Source organism: Arvicanthis niloticus, chromosome 10 (genome assembly GCF_011762505.2).
Source record: "Arvicanthis niloticus isolate mArvNil1 chromosome 10, mArvNil1.pat.X, whole genome shotgun sequence".
NCBI classification, from domain to species: domain Eukaryota; kingdom Metazoa; phylum Chordata; class Mammalia; order Rodentia; family Muridae; genus Arvicanthis; species Arvicanthis niloticus.
The window spans coordinates 42,078,304-42,097,142 of record NC_047667.1 but is presented as its reverse complement, the minus strand read 5'-3'; the positions used below and the strand labels follow the sequence as shown (position 1 = coordinate 42,097,142).

The 18,839-nt window shown below is 46.7% G+C and overlaps 1 long non-coding RNA gene across 1 annotated transcript in view; it reads left to right on the top strand.

Annotated features, from left to right (window-relative positions):
• Positions 1-18,395, top strand: part of LOC143443798 (uncharacterized) — a 29,929-nt gene extending 11,534 nt beyond the window's left edge. Inside the window, exon 3 of the long non-coding RNA XR_013113089.1 lies at positions 18,053-18,395. This is a non-coding gene — a long non-coding RNA (uncharacterized LOC143443798). The remainder of the gene's footprint in view (positions 1-18,052) is intronic.
• Positions 18,396-18,839: the final 444 nt, after the last annotated feature.

Here is an 18,839-nt window from a genome sequence, read left to right as displayed (position 1 = left end):
CAGGACTAACTTATTCTCTCCCACTGAGCCCAGGCAAGGCAGTCCAGTTAGGGGAAGGGAATCCGAGTGAAAGGCAACAGAGTCAGAGTCAGCCTCCATGCCAACTGTTAGGGGACCCACATGAAGACCAAGCTGCACATCTGCTACAAATGTGTAAGAGGCCTAGGTCCAGCAGCTGCACACTCTTTGGTTGGTGGTTCAGTCTCTGTGAGCCCCCTTGGCCCAGGTTAGTTGACTCTGTATGTCAACTAGAAGGTAACCCCTCTGGCTCCCTCAATCCTTCCTGTCATTCTTCCACAAGACTCCTGAGCTCTGCCTAATGTTTGTGGGTCTCTGCATCTGTTTCCATCAGCTGCTGGATGAAGCCTCTCAGGAGACAGTTAAACTAGGTTCTTGTCTGTAAGCATAGCCGAGTATTATTAATAGTGTCAGGGGTTGGTTCTCTCCCATGGGATGGGTCTCAAGTTGGGCCAGTCATTGGTTAGCCATCCCCTCAATCTTGGCTCCACCTTTATCCCTGTACATGTCATAGGCAGGACAGATTTTGGGTAGAAGGTTTTGTGGGTGGGTTGGTGTCCCCCTTCGTCCATTGGAAGTCCCACCGGCTATAGGAGGTGGTCACATCAGACTCCATATCCCCCTCTGCTGGCAGTCTCAGTTAGGGTCACTCCCATAGACAACTGGGACCCTCCCTTCTCCCAGGTCTCTTGCTCATCCCAGAGATGTGCCCCCCCCCACTGGTTTCTTTTTCTCTTCCAGCCCTCATGCCCCACTCCTCCCCCTCCCTACACTGGTTCCCTGTCTCTGTTTCCCTCCCTGTCCCACCCAGTTCCCTTCCTCCAACCACCTCCAGTGTCTGTTTTATTTCCTCTTGTGAGTGAGATCCAAGCGTCCTCCCTTGGGCCCTTCTAATATTAAATGACAGGAACCAAAGCTGTGAACTGAGGGTGGATGTGGAGAATTTGCCTGCTGGGCTTGGCAATCCACTCATCTGAGGCTCTTAGGGTGAAATCTCAGCTCTGCCCTCACTAATGACTGAGCTCAGGGTGCTGGCTCATTCTCTCATTCTCTCATTCAAGTCTGGTTTCTGCATATAACATGGTTGTTCTAAGAATCAAACTGGATGCTTCACGTATATGATCTTCAAATAGATGCACTCGATTGTGGACAAGACACAGATCCAAGTCCTCTCCAGCATCTTGGCAGAGGGGAATGAGATTGTGGCTTACAAAAGGTCCAAGTCCTTCCACCCACTGCTCTGAGGTTCACTTAGAGCTTCTCTTCCTGCTTGCAAGAAACTAACTTGGTGGCCGGCCACCTGCGCCGTGGACAGATGCTGGCTTGTTGAGCCCTTACCCCACTCAGGAGAGCATCACAGTTTCCTGTAGAACCCCCTCTTAGTATGCCATAATGCGTGCATTTTAGTTTTGCTCTAGAATCTTGGAATACCAATTTCTGACAGGTATAAGGATAAGGCACTTCAGTTTTCTCTGAGAAGGTCTTCAGAAGTAAATGTTTGAGTTCTATGCGAGACTTCTTGAGGTCTTGGCATAAGAAGCCTTGAGCACTGTGATAACTTGTGATAACTTGATAACTGATAACATCCATTCACCCAGCAAATATACAAAGCAAGTCTGAAAAGTGGTGCAGATTTGTCCTTTTCCATTGCGATGCTGGGACTCTGCTGCTACACCTTTGGGTGTCTGTGGGACATCTCCAGAGATAATTGGCAGATGGGACAGCAACTGGGGAAGGAAGGCTCCACCCAGTGGGCTGGTGACCTGGATGGAAGGATATTTGAAGGTAGTGTGTAGACCTGCAAGGCCCTTTTCTGTCTGACTGTGTAGATGGCTGCTTCCTGTAGACATTAGACTCCAGATCTTTCAACCTTTTAATGTGAACTCCACAGAGTGACTTTCTAGGAAGCTTCTAGACCTTTAGTGCTAGACTGGACTGTGGAGGTGTCTGACTCTGTGAGTTAGTAGCTTCTGTTTTATACTTTCCAGTGTATGAATGCATGAAATTATTAAAATGAGCAACCTAGTCAAACAACAAATCCCTCTTTTCTTCTCTCTCTCTCTCTTTCTTTCTTTCCTTTTCCTTCCTTCCTTCCTTCCTTCCTTCCTTCCTTCCTTCCTTCCTTCCTTCCTTCCTTCCTTCCTTCTTTCTGGAAGGGTATTTCTGTGTAGTTCTAGCTGTCCTTATTGCTATGTAGAGCAGGCTGCCCTTGAAGGCACAGAGATCTGCCTGCTTCTATATCCTTTGTGATGGGATTAAAGGCATGTGCCATCACAGAAAGCTTTAAATTTTATTTTATATGTGTGGATGTTTTGCCTTCATGTATGTCTATATGTCCTGTGTGTGCCTGGCCATCAAATCTCCTAGAACAGAAGTTACAGGTAGTTGTGAGCCACCACATGGATGCTAGGGTCGAACATCCTCTGGAAAAGCTGCTGGGCAATCTCTCCAGCCCTTATATTTTTTTAAAGGCAAAATCTTGTCATGGTAGCTTATAATCCTTGATAGGCCTGCCCAGAGGCCAAGCAATCTCCACCCACGTGTGTCTTCAGGCATCTCCTAGGTCATTTCAGATTCTGTGAAATTGGCAAATATCGTTACAGTTAAGTGGTAAGCATATTGTTTTATAAAATTTACTTGATTTTCCCAGTCACTCTGTCAGTTATAACAGTCTCATTTCAATGAGGAAACTGGAGTTTAGAGAGGGCAAATAACCAGATCAAGGTTACTCAGCTGCTCTGTGGTAGATCTGAGGTTTGAACCGAGGCAGCCTGGCTCCAGAGTACATGTTCTGATAAGAATAGTCCCTCCTTCTCTCGCCTCTTAACTGCTGAAATGCTAATTACCAATCAGTCTAATTGATTCCTTTAAATAGCCACTGTATCATTAGTTTAGCTGGCTGGAAGACTCTGTAGTTCAGCTGCTGTTACGTCTCTTCATCTGTCCATCTATCCATCTGCCCATCTGTTCATCCATCCATCCAAGATCAATGGAACGTGAAGAGTTCACAGAGATCTCACTCTACCAGCTATTTCTAACTTCTCAGAGTATCACGTAATTACCAGTATAAAATGCTATCCGTGGTGGTTTGAATAGGAATGGCCTCACAGACTCATATGTTTGAATGCTTGGCCCATAGGGAGTGGCACTACTAGGAGGTGTGGCCTTATTGGAGGGGTGTGGCCTTGTTGGAGTAAGTGTTTCACTGTAGGGGCAGTCTTGGAGGTCTCCTATGCTCAAGCTATGCCCAGTGTGGTACACGGTCCCCTTCTGCTGCCTTTGGACCAAGATGTAGAACTCTCGACTTCTCCATCACCATGCCTGCCTGGATAGTACCATGCTTCCCACCATGATGATAATGGACTAAACCTCTGAAACTGTAAGCCAACTCCAATGAAACGTTTTTTCTTATAAGAGTTGCATGTGGTCATAGCAATCTAACCCCAACTAACACAGTATTCTAATACTTACCTTGCAGATTTCCCGAGTATCAATTGAGCTGTTTCACATGTACCATCTAGCCTCCAGTCTGCATTACTCTGTGTAGTTCAAAAAGACATAATCGGGGCTGAAGAGATGGCTCAGCAGTTAGGAGCACTGATCCCTTTTTCAGAGGTCCTGAGTTCAATTCCCAGCAACCACATGGTGGCTCACAACCATCTGTAATGGGATCCAATGCCCTCTTCTGGTGTGTCTGAAGAGAGTGACAGTGTATTCATATACATAAAATAAATAAATTTAAAAAAAGAGATGTAATCACAGATTTAAAATCTTACAACTATAGTATTTCAGTTACTTTCCCACCTTCACTATTTTTCCCCCAGATCAGTGCTATTTTCTCTTTTAGCACCTGGGAGGAAGAAGTATTGAGTTGTTTGTGGAGTCAGTGTCCACCTTGGCTGCCCACCTCTTCCTGGGGCTAAGGGGACCATCTGCCTGCTAGATGGCCAGGATTCAGCACAGTGGGGTGGCCTAGTCTCCTTCCCTTCCCGCCCTTGTTATTGACCAGGTCTGCATTCCTGCTTTCTGAAAGACAATGGCAGAAAGCTTGGGAGTGTGTTGGCCTTTCCTTTTCCAGGGACACCACACAGAGGGAGAGCCGAGGAGAAGACAGTTGTAGGGCCACGGACACAGCTGGACTATGCGTGAACTTCTATGATGTTCTAATAGCAAGGCCAAGGGCAGCACTGGGAAATTTCTTGTCCCCCTTAGTTCTGATCCTCGACATGCTGAGGGGAGGAGGCAGACAGCCTTTTGCCAGAGAGCGCTTGGCACTCAGACTCCTGCCATCTGGCTTGTGAATGCTCTCTCTCTTCCTCCCTCCATCTCTCATTTTTACTGTGCGTGTGTGCACACACGCATGTCTCGGTGTATCTGTGTCTTTATGTCTGTGTGTGTCTGTGCATGTACCCATGTGTGTCCTTGTGTTTATGTGTGTTATGCCTGTGTGTCCATGTCTATCTGTGTGTGTTGTATGTACCTATGTGTGTCCCTGTGTTTGTGTGTGTTATGCACGTGTGTCCATGTCTGTCTGTGTTTCTGGGCAGATGTCAGAAGTCTTAAGGCCAGGACAAGGCAGTTCTTGTGTACTGGACTCCAGACCTAGAGCTGCCTCTTTTCCCAGGTTCAAATGTAGAGCTAAGATCAAGTCCAAAGGAAGCTGGATTTTAATACATTTATCTCTACCCATATCTATATATATATCATTATAAGCTTTCAAAAGACAATGTTGGGCTAGCAAGATGGCTTACCAATTAGAGGTATTTGCCACAAATACTGCTGGCTTGAGTTTCATCTCTAGAATCCATGAGATTGAAGGATATACAGTGAGATGCAGTAAACATTCTTAGTCTAAAGGAGAGACCTGGGATACAGAAAAAAGAGAATGGACCAGAGCAAAACCAAAGCGGAGTAGGGAAAAACACCATGCGCAGGTGGGTACATAGTGCCTATAGCGCTGTTCTGGAGGCTAGGCTGCCTGTTGTATGAGATTACCATCCAGCAGCCAACAACCGAGGCCCAGCCCAAACTTTGGCTGGCTTGTGCCCAAGTAGTAGAGTAGAGAAAGTGTCCTCATTGGGCAAGTTAAATGTAGGAGGCTACTCAAGACCTTTCCAAGGCGGGATGCTCTCAGGTTCTCTATGGGGACCATGTTGAAGCATATGGCCTATAAGCTCATCTGGAGAGGAGTAGCCCATTGCTCCTGGAGTCCAGGGAGCAGAGAACACGTGTTACAGACAGGTGTCTGCCCCACGAATGTAAGACCCTGTACTTTTCCCATCCGGAAGGTGTCGCTGGAGAGAAAACTTGGTTCATGGACATTTGCCGCCTGTCTTGAGCCCCTGCTCAACCAGGAGAACTCAAGGTTTATTATCCAGCACACACTTACTGAACCATTCCCACCCCAAAACACTGAACTTTCTTTCTAGGGTGCAGGATGTGAGAGATATGTAAGTGTATTATGGTTTTCATTGTTGAGACCAAGTACCCGCCAAGGAACAGCTGAAGAAAGTCTTTATTTTGCCTTGTTTGAGGGGATATGGTTCATCATGGAAGGGAAGATGTGGTAGCAGGAGGGTGAGGTGGCTGGTCACATTGCCCATCCCCTACCACCCCCCCCCCCCCCCGCAGTCAGGAAGCAGAGAGAAAGGAACACTGGTGTTTGACTTGATTTCTACTTTTCCCTTTTGAGCCAGCAAGGAATGTGGCTCCACTCTACCCAGGTCCTGACTATTTGAGAGGTGTCAAGTTCAAAAGCGATGGACTAAGCTGTTTAGTGGAGATTTCAAGACAGCATAGCAGGCTAGGGCATGGGGCCACTCACATTTTGAATGGGCTTCTTAGGTGATTCCTCTCAATCCAGTCGAGTTGGCAATGAAGGTTGATCCTCACAGAAAGACAGCTGGAGGAGGGAAAGGTGTCCTGGGGCTTGGATTGAAGGCTGAGGTGGCCAATCAGGCTTCACTGTGAAGGTGGCGGCGAGGAGGTGATCTGAAGGAGAAAATGACCCTTGTGGTGTTTATGAAGAGGGTAGAACAGGCTGGAGGAATGGCAGGTGCAGAGAGTCTGCGGTGGGGGGCAGTCAGGCCAGAGCAGAAATGCAGAAGGGTGTGCTAGAAGATGACAGAGAGGGACAGACCATGTAAGAGCCTGTGGGCTGCTTCCAAGCCTTCCTTAGAGAGTTCAATTAGAGAACATCACAGAGCATTCAGTTGGGACCTGGAGGAGAGACTGTAAGCACGTTCGGCCTCAGGCTGCAGGGATGTGGTTAGGGAGGCCTGGGAGTCTGCACTGGATGTGAGATGAAGGGACTCCTGGAAGGAAAGATGCAGGTTCTGATATCCAGTCCCTGTGGTGGGAGATGAGTGGGAAGCCTATAAGATATGCTCACAAACACCCCACACCAGGAAGAAAGGAAGAGGCCACAACTGTCTCAGCATACATGAAGCAATGCTGTCAAAGTCACACACACACAGACACATAGGGCGTGTATGTGAAGACTGCTCACCAAAACCAGGCAGTGGTTATTCCTGGTGCAGGTTTTAGGTAATCCTGCCTTTTCCCCTAACACGTTAAAACCAATCCAAAACAACAACAACAACAACCCTACTGTTTACTTAAATTCCTTTAAAAATAATAATCAGAAGTTCTTTACAGGATAAAAGCCAATAGAGGTCTTTTCATCATGAGAGTAAATTATTAAAAGAAGAGGTGGTGTTTGTCATGTTAATACAGGAATCCTCCCAAGGCCTGTTGTGACCAGTGCAAAATCTTCAAAACCAATACAGAGTTAGTGAGGGTGGTGGTGGTGGCTTCTCCAGCCAGCTGGCAGCTGCATTCACATGGGACTGGGAAGTGGTTTGCCCTCAACGGCATCCGTGTTGTTTGCTGCAGTTCATTTCTCTACTGTGTTCCAGTTTTACCAGCAGCCCATTTGTATCATCGCAGGTTCGAGACCGCTGTGAGCTAGGCTTGGGGTTGAACCTTACTAGGTACCCACTGGACGTGGAGAAACAGTACAGGTGAGGCACTAGCTGGAAATCTTGGGACGCAGGGTGATGCTTTGCTTATCTTCTTCCCAGCCCTTTCAAGGAAAGAGTGGGAAGGTCTTCAGAAAGGAGGCAGAAGAGGAGGAGGAAGATGGTGCCCTCGTTTACTGACACCCGACCTGGATTCCCCAAAGAATCATATCACATGAATAATTAACCTATCAGCAAGCCAAGGAACTGATCTTCAGGGAGCAGAGATTTCATGAAAATTTAAAGACCCGAGCCAGAGCAGGCACTGTGTGTGGCTTTCCTGGTGGCTTAGACATCTTTGAAAACTCAAAGTTTCAGGGTCTCCCCTAGTGTCCTACTGTGGCATCAGAATGGGCTTCCTGGACTCTCAAGTCTTGGGAGCAGGGGTGCTTCTTTGAGAGCTCTGTCCAGGCAAAGAAGGCTAGTGCCTACTGGTGAGAACATCCCCTGGTATCTCTCTGAGAAACCCTTGGGTAGGTTACAGGTGTCCCCCAAAGCAGTGGATCCATGTTGTCGGGTTACCAAGGCAACCCCCATCTCTCCGGGACAGGGGAGGAGGGGATGCTGATTTCATGAGCTGTCTTTCCATAGGAATTGAGGCTAAAAATATCCCACAATTGGCGCTTGCATGGTTTCAGGAGCCTCTCTGCCTCCTGTCTCTGCACATTTAGAAACTGCTCCCTGGCCGAGTCCTGATCCTTCAGAGCAGAACTTGAAACTGCCTGGGGGCTGAGGAGAGCTAGCGCTCCAGGAAACTGGTGATTACCTTAATGGCTGGGTATGGAGATCTGAGTTAGGACTAGTGTACTTCCCTGTCAGACACAGGCCTGCCTCGTTTCGCTTCACCAGAGGCGTTACTGGTAACTCCCTGTTTGGAATCATGAGGGCAGTGCAAGCCTCCGGGCTCTGGAGATGGTCTTGGTCTCCTGGCCAGGTTGATCTTTAGGAACCATGGGCTTCCTTTCTCCTTTTGGTCTCCATTGCATGCATTGAGGCAAAGAAAGGAGCTCAAGCTAGCATTTCAGTTTGTGTGCCAGAGGGTAACCTTTGTTTATGGGTTTAAGTATTAAAAGGGCTGGGGGAGCTTAATTTGCCCCATAAGGCTGTGGGCTTTAAGTGTTCTAGGATTCTAAAACCTGGAAGCCTGGTCAGGATGTTGGAGGCCACAGAGCACAATCTCTGTATCTGCAGATGTGGGGACTCGAGGCTGCGGCCAGAGGACCACACATACTACAGGGGAAGGTCACCCAGTTGCAGGATGCAGACAGGAAATTGCTCTGTTGCCAGAGGACTCTCCTGACTCACAGTCAGCCCTAACTGGCTCCTTGAAGGACCACTGACACTCACGTGTTCCCCCCAGTCTCCCTTACCCTGGAGATTGAGCGTTGCACCTTATATAAAGTGGGCAAGTGCTCTCAGCGGAACCAACTCCCTAGCCCGGGAGGCTCTTGGTCTGTGAAAAGTCTGAGATTCAGCATTTTGAACATTTCCAGGAGAGGCCTGGGTTGGATTTCCATGGGATAGCAACCATGGGTAAGAGGGCTCCAGAGAAATGGTTCTAAACAGGGAGTGAGTATGAATCTCCACAAGTATTTATTTATTTATTTATTTTGGTTTTTTTGAGACAGGGTTTCTCTGTGTAGTCCTGGCTGTCCTGGAACTCACTCTGTAGACCAGGCTGGCCTCGAACTCAGAAATCTGCCTGCCTCTGCCTCCCAAGTGCTGGGATTAAAGGCGTGCGCCACCACTGCCTGGCTTCCACAAGTATTTTAAAGTCCGGATTCTTGAGCCCTGCCGTAGACCTCTTGAATCAAAACCATTGTTTAGCAATCCCTGTAAAAAGAAGACATACGTCTGGATGCGTGACTGTGTCTTGTAACGGCTGTTCTCAGGCCTTCTGCAGACACTGAGAGAAAGGCCTCCCCAAGCCAGTTTGCATCAGACATTTCCCCTTTTTCAGTAAGATTTTCTGTTCTCAAAGGTGGCCTATCATTCACCATTTAACAAATATTTATTATTAAGTCTCTTCTGTGTTTCCCTAAAGATCTATTCTTCCCCATGTAGCTGAACAGACATTCGGCCAATGACAGTGCCTGCTTCATGCCCCCAAGGCCATGCAACTGAATCAGAGAAATCTCTGGTGGCTCAGAGTTCATGAGGTTGCTTTCCTTACGCGGTTATAACACTGCCAATGTGTTCTTAATGAGCTGCCATTTACTTATGCAAATAGTACGGCACAGATGCCAGGGGCATTGGGGCTTAAAGAACGGCGTGCCTCCTCATTTGGCTTGTGTTTTCAGGCAGAGCTGTTGGCCTCTGGGACTTGTTCTGTTTCTCATCTTCAGTAGCTGCTGGGCAGGTATGGTGTCTGTCGCTGTGTGTGTAGGGGATCTCCAGAAACTTGCCTACCTGGGATGGCAAGGGAATGAAAAAGAAAAAAAAAAAAAAAACTAAACCAGACAGACATATGTACAGACAAATTGGGATTATGTGGACTGGGTCTTTTGGTGGAGAAGTCCCAGTATCACAACATATTGTATACAGCTGAACAGGGAGGCGGAGTTATCACAGCTGAACAGGGAGGCGGAGTTATCACAGCTAAACAGGGAGGCGGAGTCATCACAGCTGAACAGGGAGGCGGAGTTATTACAGCTGAACAGGGAGGCGGAGTTATCACAGCTGAACAGGGAGGCGGAGTTATCACAGCTAAACAGGGAGGCGGAGTTATCACAGCTGAACAGGAAGGCGGAGTTATTACAGCTGAACAGGAAGGCGGAGTTATTACAGCTGAACAGGGAGGCGGAGTTATTACAGCTGAACAGGGAGGCAGGCTTAATTAATCTTTGTAGGAGCTGTCTATGCGGGGAGCAGTTTTCAGCCCATGAACATGGGTGTTGGGGAGAAAGATAAGGTGGGCATTTTCTAGACCCTATTAACATCCACACATGGACCAGAGGAAGGCTTTGCCACTCCCAGGGGGCACTGGGGTCTTTAATGCAGCTGTGCCGTGTCAACAGCATGCTTTCAGTCAGGACTTCACTCAGTCTGCACCACATCAAAGGCCAGACGCAGCGGTGTGTATCTCTGACCCTAGCACCCCTACAGGGAGATGGGAGGAAGGGACCCAGGAACCATTTGGTAGCTCTCTACACAGCTACCCTGTAGCATGGAGCTCAGTAGCAGAAACAGCAAGGGAGACCCCACCTCAACAAGGTGGGAGGTAAGCAACAACTCCAAGAAATTGTCCTTTGACTTCCACACATGCATTATGGCATGCGTATTCCTGTATTTGCATGTGTATACACACACACACACACACACACACACACACACACACACACACACACACTGGTTAAAAAGTGTTCTGTTCTTGTATATGAGGGTATTGTAGAGGAACAGGCTGACAGAGTGAGTATACATCATGAAAGGGAACTTAATTGGACTGGCTCACATGGTAGGACTTAGGGTCCAACAGCCATCTGCTTGTCAGAGAGACTGAAAGCCCAGCTCAGTGCATAAAGCAGGATATCTCAGTGGCTCAGCCTGGCTCTGAAGGCCTTGGAGAGTCACTTGTCTTCATTTTGTATTAGAAAGCCAGAGAAGCTAGATTCTAATGCAAGTGGAGGGTGACATGAGCATCACCACAACCACCATCATCACCACCACTGCTACACCATCATCATCTTGACCATCATCAGTACCAAATCATCATTACCATCACCATCACCACCACCATCATCATGAACATCATGATCATGACCATTATGACCATCACCACCACCACCATCACCACCACCACTACCACCACCACCACCACCACCATCACCACCACCACCACCACCACCACCACCACCACCACCACCACCACCATCACCACCACCACCACCACCACCATCATCATCAGCAGCAGCATCATCATCATCGGCAGCAGCAATATCAGCAGTAGCATAGGTACACTTACCAAGAAGGGAAATCAAGCAGGCAAATAGTACTGAGTTTTCCTTGGACCTCTTTCTACGGACCTTTAAGGTGCCTTCCAGAAGGTACCATCTACTCGGGAGGAAGGTCTCTCCCCTCAGGTAATCCTTCCTGAAAATAGTCTCTCAGATCCACCTAGAGATGCTCCATTCGCAAGCTGACAGTCAAGATGAACACACCTTGTATCCGCAAAGAGATAAATAGCCTTCTTATGAGCAGCCATGATATAGAGGGCTATCTGGTGTTTTTCACAACAGAGACTTCGAAGCTAACGCCTCAGCTAGTTATGTGCTCTGTGAACATAGGAGGTCATTCAGCTTCTGAGCCTCGCTTTTGATGATGGACAGCTTGAACAGCAGTGCGGCTGAAAGAGCTTCTGTATAGAAATATAAACTGTTTATTGTCACCGAAGCTGCAGGTCCCTCTAAGAGCCATCAACTGTCCCCTTCAGAAGAGGAGGAGAGTCAGACACATGCCAATGACCGCAGGGACACTTTACAGGGCTGGGCTGCAGGCACCATCCTCGTCTCTAGTCTTAGTCTTTCAGACAGGTTATCACTGCATGGGATGCCATTCTTAGGCAAGAATGTTACAAATTCAGTTTCTTGAGACAGTGCCAAACCCTTCAGCATAATGGAAACCTTCCATGCCCGCTTTGCTCCTCGGAGTCACTCATCTTGGTAACTGGATAAGGAAATCGTGCCCTATGTGACACATGGCCTTCCCTTGCACTCAATGAACATACCTACCCCAGGTTTTGCTCTTGGGTTTGTAAGATACAGCATTGGCATTACTCCTGGTGACCAAACTATTTCCAGTTCTAAGAAGAGCAGGCCAGGCAATAATCAAATAGTTATACTCTTTATTTTTTTTAAAGATTTATTTATTTTATGTGGGTACACTGTCACTGTCTTCAGACACACCAGAAGAGGGCATCAGATCCCATTACAGATGGTTGTGAGCCACCATGTGGTTGCTGGGAATTGAACTCAGGACCTCTGGAAGAGCAGATGGTGCTCTTAACCGCTGAGCCATCTCTCCAGCCCAATAGTTATACTTTTAACTACTTAACTTCTTTGGACAAATGATTCTGAAAACAGTCCATTTTGTTTTTTAAAGGGAGAATCAACCAAATCTAAGCATGTTGAAAATGTCACAAGGAAACATTGCTTTGTATGCTAATTAAAAATGAAATTGTTTAATTAATATATTAATGAAGCTTATTGTGATGTTTTCATACATGCATATACTATGACTGATCAAATCCAAACTCCTTTTGCCCTCAACCTGAAATAATTATTGATCTACTTTCTAAACAACTTAAAATTTTCATTTTTACCTTTATTTATTTTGTGTGTCCATGTGCACATATCACAGTGAGCCTGCGAAAGATGTCTCAGAGGACAACTTTCTGGGAATCAGTCTTCTCTTCTACTGTGTTTTGAGGCAGGGTCTCTCTTGTTTCTGCCACCATGTATAGTCCACACTAGCTGTCCAACACCCTTCCACCTCCCCCACCCCCTGCCACTTCTGGGTAATTCTCTGGTCTCTTCTTTCTTCTCTTCCTGGAGATGGGCATAGGCACAGGCTTGTGACCACTATGGCAGCTTAAACTCAGACAGTAGTTTGTGTCTTACCACAGTTCCTGGTCACAACACTCTGATGTTTGCTGTGAGATCACATATGGTCCCAAACAAGGCTACTGTGCAGAGTTCAAGTCAAGTACCTAAATGGGATGTAAGTCTGTGAGGATTGTGAACATTTCTAGTAGTCAGGATCACCTGCATCCTCACTGATGGAGTTTGCTGGGATGGTCTTCTTCACCTTTACCTGTCAAAGGTTAGACCACGTCAAAGGTTAGAGCACAGCGAGGTATATACTGGGGACATTTGTTTCTTTTATTGTGCTCTCCTCCCAGGTCTCTGAGACTTTCAAAGTTGCAGTCTCCCTCTCACTGATTTCCAGACTTTACTGATAGTCACCTACCTCAAAATGCAAGCATTCATTTGTTACTTGAGATAAGAGAAGGAGGTTCATGCCACTGTCTCTTTCTTGCCATCTTGGGTCTCTTTCTGCCAGTTTTCCTTGGAAGTCTGAATGAAGGTTTGACTGGTTCTTAACTCTGGTGGGTTGTCATGCGGCTTAGGCAGACTGACCATGAACTATCTCGTAGACAACACCAAGAAACACCAGAACACAGTTTTCCTATACAATGGATAAGTCTATGCTAAACTATTACCACTCTGGTTTAGACTGCCTTGAAACAAGGACCTCATCTGAAAATAAAACTCATGGTTTTCCACAGGAATAGCGTCTCCTCAGGACCATTCCTGTTCTCTAAGCTTCAGCTGCGCTAACTACCCTGTAGATCCCCTGACACCCACTGAGCCTGCTGTCCAGTGCCTTCACATACACTACACCTTCCTCTTAGTGTCCTCATTCTTGCCTTGTTTGTCTGTGTTCTGTTGGGACCATTTCTCTGTTGTACCACATAGCTTCTCATCTCTTCCTTTATGGCACTCACCCTAGACCATAGGGTTGTTTTTTTATTTTTATTTATTTTACTTCTGTGAAATCATTTCTTTGGTGGCTAACTCCCCACTATACAGAGAGCAGAGTGTCCCTGTTTGAGTCACTGTGCAGCATCACCAGATGCAGTGCCTGGCAGACAGTGAGTGCTCCATATTCACTTGTTGAACAGGCTATCAGGATTCATGGGTTCCTCATCCTGTGGATGTCTGGTTCACCCTTGGGAATGTGGGTAGGCAGCAGCCACCATCTCCCCTGGCAGACTCCCAGCCAGTGCTTTTGTACTGTGGACTGAGAGAAGCACCTTTGAACCTGGTAGCTTGACAGTAGCTCTGGACAAAAGGGAAGGGAGTCGAGTCTTTATAGGAAGGACTCCCAGTTAGCAGAATAGATATTTAGGCAATGAGCTGGAACTTTAAATGTAATGTGGCTGAGATAGAGTTAATCAAATATCCTCCAGCTCTCTACATATGCTGGCTTCCCTTAGAATTGCAAATGGGCCCTGACTTAAGGTGGTTGAGTCTCTGTTTTCCATTTTTACTATAGCGTGAAAGCCATATGCATGTAGTAAAAACATTACTATGAAGTTTGAATCATCATCTTTTCCTAGGCTTGTGATATCCTAGCCTGTATGATGCTGGTTTGTGGTACTGGGTGGAGCCTTGAACCTCAGTCCTTAGTCTGTGTCATTAGAGGAAACAAGACGCACTATAGCTTCTTGTGTTTCTAGGCTAGGATATTTGGCAGCTTAAGACTTGTAAGTGCATTATTGCATATGATACTTTAAATTTATGATAGGTTTATTAAGATGTAACCTCATTGCAAGCATCAAAAGCAATGGTAGCTATTGCCACACAGAGGTAGACAGCTGTGTGACACCTTTTCATGCTTTTCTGTCTTTGGCTTGATAGTCATGAGATTTTTGAGAAATCTACCAGATGGAGGAGGCTCTCCTGATAAATGACATCCTTTTTTTTTTTTTTTTTTTTTTCTTTTGTGAACAAGAAAGGAGTCTTTGTTGTGTTGTTATAATAAGGCTTCAGGTTTAAGATTAATCTTAAGACCTTAGGATTTAAACATGTTTTCAATGCATGTCTTAGTTAGGGTTTTACTACTGTAAACAGATACCATGACCAAGGCAACTCTTATAAAGACAACATTTAATTGGGCCTGGCTTACAGGTTCAGAGGTTCAGTCCATTATCACCATGGCGGGAACATGGCAGCATCTAGGCACGGTGCAGAAGGAGCTGAGAGTTCTATATCTTCATCTGAAGGCTGCTAGCAGAGTACTGACTTCCAGTCTTCTAGGGTGAGTCTTAAAGCCACACCCACAGTTACACACCTACTCCAACAAGGCCACACCTTCTAATAGTGCCATTCCCTGGGCCAAGCATATACAAACCATCACAATACATACACTGTTTTTGTTTGTGAATGTGTGTGTGGATGTGGGCACACATGCCCCACATAGATGTGTAAGAGAACAACTGTAGGAGTCATTTTTCTCCTACCTTGTCCCAGGGGAATGGATTCAGGTCATGGGGCTTAGTGGCAACTGCCATTACCTGGCCCATCTGGGTAGTGTAGGGTCTACTTATTACTGTAACATTTCAGAAGCTGTCCTGACTAATATTCTTAAATTCTACCCATGATTCAGTTTTCCAAAAGCAAAATGTTTCTCTCCTTGTAAATTCATACCTGCTTAGTCAATGACTTTATACTCCCAAAACTTGAATTAAGCAGCCCAGGCACCCGACCAGGGAGTTCTCAGACACCGCAGCTCCTGACAGCATTTGGTTGTGTAGAGCATTTCACACACATGCTTCTCCTCTGCCAGAGGCAGTGTCTCATGCTGAATAAGTGTCCTCAGTGCTTGGTGGCACTTCTGACAGCAGTAGAGGACGGGTTATGCTTGGCAGATTCCTGGAGAATCTTGTGCACACATCAGTCTGACATCTCCAGGTGAGCTTGCTGTCGTTTTGGGGCACCTTCTCAGAGGCCTCCCTCACCTCCAGTTATCCATCATCAGGTCCAGAATTGAAAGGCTCAGGACCCGAGTAAGTGAAGACACTTTTCTATCAGGCAAACTGTCACCCAAGGTGAAGATGATACCTGTCTGTGACAGCTGCCAGAGAAGCTCTTGCCTTTTCCTTTACTGAGAACCCCAGGGAGGTTTCAGGAGTCTGCTGGAGGTGGGGGTGGGTGGCAGAAAAGGGATTCTCAGGGAGGGGGGGCTGTAATGCAGGAGCTCATGTTCAGAGCCAAATTCTGTTAGTGTTGGAGGCAGCTTCTAGTTTCTGATGGGCCCTGGGCAAGCAACTGCATGTTTGCCACCCACAACATAAGCTTGTGTATGAGGAGAGAGGATGGAGATCTCCATAGGCTCCAAGCCAGCGATCATCAGGAATCACCAGGGATGGTCCTAAGACACTGGCATTCCTTGCCAGAAAAGTCTGCTTTGACTCATTTCACTTCTGTAATGAGATAAACCATGGAGGTGTAAACTCATGCACTAACTCACATGCTTTGATTGGCTTGAGACACTCCACAGAACAAAAGGGATTCTATCTATCTATCTATCTATCTATCTATCTATCTATCTATCTATCTATCCATCCATCCATCCATCCATCCATCCATCCATCTATCTATCTATCATCTATCTATCTATCTATCATCTATCTGTCTATTAATATCTGTCTGTCTATCTATCATATTTATTGTCATCTTCAGAAAGTAGCCAAAATATCCCATTTGGGTTTCTGAACTTCTTGCTTTAGGAATTTGCTAATGATGGGTGTCAGGGAGAAAACATCATTCACAGGTAGGCTCACCTCTTTTAAGTTGTGTCTTGTTTGGGTGTAGGTGATATTGGGGGAAGGAAAGACTCTGGGACTGAGATGGTCCTTCCTGGCAGAGGGGCTGTAGGGGGAGGACTGTGGGCCTGTGTATGTACTTTACCTGTAGAAGGCCAGTGTGGCAGTGCTGTATTTTTGAATTTCAATGCTGTGGCCTTGTGAGTAACCTTAGTGGGCTTCTGAGATCAATATGGGCTGGTGAATGGAATCACCAAAAAGGGCATTTCTGTGTTTTTTTTCAGTTGTAAGTTCTAAGGAGATGGTGAGGGTCAGGGAAGAAGGTCCTTCCTCCCTGGACCACGAATAGCAGATGAGAATTCTAGTGGCCAAGTGTCCTCCATAGTAACCCAGGGGTTTCACAGAGAAAGGAGGCCCCAGAGGCTGGATATGATTGACACTGGGTTTCTTGGTGTCTTAGTTAGGGTTTCTGTTGCTGGGAAGAGACACTATGGCCACAGCAACTCTTATAAAGAAACATGTAACTGGGGCTGGCTCATAGTTCAGAGGTTTAGTTCATTATTGTCATGGCAGGAAGCATGGTAGCTCACAGGCAGACACGGTGCTGGGGAGGTAGCTGAGTGTTCTTCATCCAGATGGACAGGCAGCAGGAAGAGAATAAGCCATTGAACCTGAGACTTCAAAACCCCCCACCCTTGGGGGGGGGCACACTTCTTACAACAAAGCTACTCCAACAAGGCCATACCTCCTCATACTGCTACTTTCTATGGACGTGGAGGGGAATCCTTTTCCAAACCAGCATACTTGGTTACCATGGCGGGTTAGAGACTGGGAGCTACATTCAATGGGCTTCAGCAAAATTACTTGAGTGATATGGAGTGAATCCTCTGCTCTGCTTGTTGGCCTTCTAGAGGACAGTCCTTTTGGAGGAGAGGGGGGCCAAATGCTTGCAGGTCGCTGTGCTGGGAGGCCTCTAAGATTCTGAAGCAGACATCTGACGATGCTGTAGTTTAATGATGACTTAGAGTGTTAAGTGTCTCAGGAGAAGCCCTCTCGAATCTTCAAGAGTGGCTGGAGAATCTGGATTCCACCATACAGGAACCAGAGTCCTTTTGCTGATTCCTAGATACACTGTAGTGCCCTCTTACACGAGACCGCTGTGCAGACAAATGGTTGTGTGAAGAAGGCACAGTCCTTGTTAAATCAGTTGAGCCATTGCTTCCTGCCCCACCCCCAACCCCAGAATCTGAACAAGGTTCACACGAGGGATATGGTCACAGTGATGGTTTCTCAGTGCCTGGGTTGGAGATGCTTATGCACTGATTCTAACAGCTGCCCTCGTGTCTCACAGTCAGTGGTGTCTGATGGGCTTTCCCAGGTTGCCCTGTGGCTTTGCTACTTCTTTGTTCTCTGGATCTTTAAATCTTTTTAGATGTGCTCTGGGCACATTTACCTGGAATTTCTGGGGCTAGGGATCCAAGTCCAGGCAGGTACCCAGCATTATAGTGTGTTAAGGGGAATGTTTATGTAAGCATTTCTGGCAAATTGTCTAAAGATACCTTGGTAAAAAAAAAAGTTCTAAACCTCAAAGAAACCAATAATAATTTATGACCTTTTACTTAAAAATGTATTCTTATTCATACCTAATTTTTAGTTAGTAGCTGTGTTTTGTTTTTGTTTTTAACTACAGAAACAGAAAGTGTCTCTGTTAGGAACTCTACAGGAAGACCAACATAGTCAACTAACCCGGACCCTTGGTACTCTCAGAGACTGAGCCACCACACGTGGGCTGAACCTAGGCTTCTCTGCACATATGATATGTCGCAGCTGTGCAGCTTGGTCTTCATGTGGGTCCCAAACAACTGGAGCGTGCCTATCCCAAAAGCTGTTGCCTGTCTGTGGGATGTGTTCTTCTAGCTGGGCTGCCTTGTCTGGCCTCAGTGGGAGAGGATACACCAGGCCTCGAAGAGACTTGATGTGTCAGGGTGGGGAGATGCCCAGGTGGGCCCCAATCCTCTCAGAGAAGAAAGGTAGGGGAGATGGGGAAAAGGATTGTGGGAGGGGATGACTGGGGGGGGGGTGTCAGTGAACCTGATAGAAAGTTAATAAATAAAAAATACATAAATGAAAAGAAAAAAAGGAAAAAGTGTCTTCACTTCAAAGGTAATACAACCCAGATCTATTCCCTCTAACTTGAATGCACAGATGAGTCCCAGCCATCATAGGCTGGGTGGGGACATGCCCAGGATCCCCACATGTACCCTCTCCTTTACCAGACTGGTGGCTTTGTCCTTGACAATCCTGTCTGTGTGTGTCCTAAAGTGTGGGACACAGCCAGCCATGCCTGAAGTTTTTTTGTCCAGGCATCCCTTCTTTCTTCCTTCCCTCCTTCTCTCTTACAGGGTCTCCCTATATCGTCCAGGCTGGCCTTGAACTTTCTCTCTCTACCATTCAGCCTCCTGAATACTGGGAATTAC